The 3019-nt window shown below is 39.9% G+C and overlaps 1 long non-coding RNA gene across 1 annotated transcript; it reads left to right on the top strand.

Moving 5' to 3' along the window:
- The first annotated feature begins 393 nt into the window (after positions 1-393).
- Positions 394-2542, top strand: LOC146492763 (uncharacterized). The gene is made up of 4 exons (XR_014871997.1): positions 394-1016; positions 1091-1168; positions 1407-1531; positions 2199-2542. It is a non-coding gene; the product is annotated as an uncharacterized LOC146492763 (long non-coding RNA).
- The last annotated feature ends 477 nt before the right edge of the window (positions 2543-3019 follow it).

Raw genomic sequence — 3019 nt, forward strand, 5'->3', positions numbered from 1 at the left:
ATTGGAGCACATTTGTCTTCTCTCTCTCATAAAAGTACCCAAACACCACTCTCACTATTGTTGTCACAATCAGCCCCTGCCTTGTCTGGCCCTGCGGTTGCAACACCGCCATCAGAACCAGCTCGACCTGTTCCGCCTTGCCTCTGCCGGCCTTTTTCCAGGCCTCTAAGATGGCATCATGGCCATCGGGGATGGCCTCTGGAAAGAGTTCGTCGCCACCACTGGCATCGTGGCCCACCTCTGGACCTGCTCGGTGGCCGCCACTGCCTTCCAAGTGGTCAGCCTCCTGATTGGTTTTGCCTGCGCTGTCGGCGTTGTCGTGTGCACGGTCGGCCCCCTGAACTTTTCGTGGACTCATGGTTTGACCCGGTCTAGTTTTGTTTTGTATATCTGGACTCTTGCTCCTTGTTTTTTGTTTGGTTTGAAAGAAAAAAAACAAACTCTGACAACTCATCTGCCTGCCGTTCACTTGGCCTGTTTCGCACCTGAAGCCAGAATTCGCTGCACTAGCATTAAGCTCTCTTCTTATTCTGCCCCTCCCATTTTCTGAAATACTTTCCCCTCCAGTTACATTCTCTCTTTTATGTTATAGAGTCAATCAATTTGTTTTTCAGGTGAAATATGAGATGTTTGTGTGGCAGAGTGAGAAAAGGCATGAATCTCTGACTGACATGTGCTCTGTCTCTGCAGCAGCAGCAGGAGGAGGCAGCTCCTTCTCCATTTGCTTTTTTCTCATGCCTTGTGTCCTCATCATTTTATGCCCTTTGTTGGAGTGCTTTAGGTCGTCCAGATCAACCTGCTTTGCACCACCATTGCTGGGGTACCGCCCATTGTTAAGTTTTTTGGACCAATCAAGACACGCCAGTGTTAAGTCACACCTGCAGGAAGGATGCTCTGCTGTAATTGGCTCTTAAGACAACGGTATGTTGGTCAGACACAGACAGGAGTGTTTCAGATGTCTCGTTGCCTGTGAGAAACAGATATCTGAGTAATCCTGCCCTGAAACCTGACTGCAGGTAAGAGACAAAGATACATTTAGTTTTGCTATATAAACAGTGTAAGTTTTTCACATGTGTGCAATGTTTTTTAGGATATTTGTTGATAGTTTCCAAACACTGGTTTTCCACTAAAACTGAATTCTTTTGGGGACAAACAGAAAAAAGCAAAGGTGAGTAGTGACCACATTTGAGTTTTATTCAAAGTATTTTATTCTATTTTAAATAACTTGACTTTAGTCTGACATTTAAAGTGTCTCACATCCAGCTCCAGATGTGAACACCTGTCCATGCAAATGTGCAAATGAATGAAGAAAAGATATGAGATGATATATGATATATGATATGAGAAACGGCCTCAGTGGAAATGACCTCTTACTAACAATATCTGTTATGAATCTCTGAGTGCAGATGGCTGGTCTCTGGTGGATCACTGTGACGATGGTCTTCTGTCTGTCTGCTGGAAGTTTGGCTGAAATAGACCAAAACCGGCTCGCAACACTCATAGATCATCTAACAGAAACAGTCAGAGACGAGTAAGTCAGCATCATCTATGGTCTCTGAAACTAAATATTTTTAAAATTTGTTTTCTTGTGCAATCAGGGCTGTTTGCTAAGCTTGGGAGAGCTGAGCTATGTTATAAGGTGGTGACATATGGTTACACGCAGAGTTATTATAGTTAAAACTAAACTAAAAAAAGCTAGTTCAATAAAATAAAAATAAAATTAAAAACTAGACTTAAGAAAAAGAAAACTACCTGACATGATTTTGTGAATTTGAAAATCTAACCAAAAATAAATAAATAAATAAAAAATGCAGAGGAAGCATCTGTAATGATTTCCCTACATCCACCATACAATTATAACTAAAAACATTAAAACTGACACTAAAACTATCAAAAAATAAACTACAGCTAAACATTTTCAAACAATAAAAACTAACCTGAAACAAGAAAACTCACTTTGAAGTGAAATGAAACAAAATTAAACCCCGAAAAAGTCAAAATGGAATAAAAATAAAACTGGAAAATAAGAAACTTTGACACCTCAACATGAGGAATGCTGCTACAGATTTCTTTGTATTACGTCTGACATGTACGTTAGCCATCTTTACCAGCTGTCACAAAACTCTCTATTAATGTGTGTGTGTGTGTGTGTGTGTGTGTGTGTGTGTGTGTGTGTGTGTGTTTCTTTTTTGTGACAGGGAGAAGTCAATGTATGCTGTGGCCGTAAGTGTTCCGAATCATGAAAAGCAAGTCTCTGATGACCTAAGACCAGTGACGGAAAACCAAAAGCTAGAATGGGATGACGGCATCCTCAGGATTCCTAGACTTGTGTCAGCCAGAATAAAAGAAGTAACCCCTGAAAAAGGGAAAGCATATAAAGAACATGCAGAGTGGCGTCTTCTGAAAAATCTTGAACGTCAAAAGCTTGAACGTCAGGATGGTGATTTGTTGGTCTTCTTCTCTTACGCTACTCCATGTTTAACAAGCTGTGCAGATCCAAATGGAAACTACAAGATCACTGATTTGCTTCAAAATCTCTTTACTGAACACGAGTGGGGAGCAAAGGCATTTGTGTTTGAAGTTATATTCAAGCCAAGGAGGAAGAACATTGTCATTGATCTCGATAAAATAAAACGCAGTACAACAGAGGCCCTGAAAAACATTGGGAACTTCATTGGCTCTGAAAACATATTTCGCTGTTACAAACCTGATAATCTTAAATACATTTGCATTAAATGCTTCAATGATCGTGGGATTGTCCCAACGTGTATCTCATAATGCACCAACTCATTATGCAACAAGGAATTAAAAAAAAAAAAAAATCAAAAAAATGTGGTTAAATCCTTGCTGAACATTATTAATGATTCATTTTCATTTTAAAAGCTCCGCTCGCGCTCTACTCATTCACTTTCTACCTCTAACATGGAATTTACTGTCTGAGTGATAACTCAGCAATTTAAGGTCCAGCTAGGTTTATATTTGTCTTTTGCCAACTGATACAAACATAAATCGCTATTTT

Source organism: Neolamprologus multifasciatus, chromosome 22, assembly GCF_963576455.1.
Source record: "Neolamprologus multifasciatus chromosome 22, fNeoMul1.2, whole genome shotgun sequence".
Lineage (NCBI taxonomy): Eukaryota > Metazoa > Chordata > Actinopteri > Cichliformes > Cichlidae > Neolamprologus > Neolamprologus multifasciatus.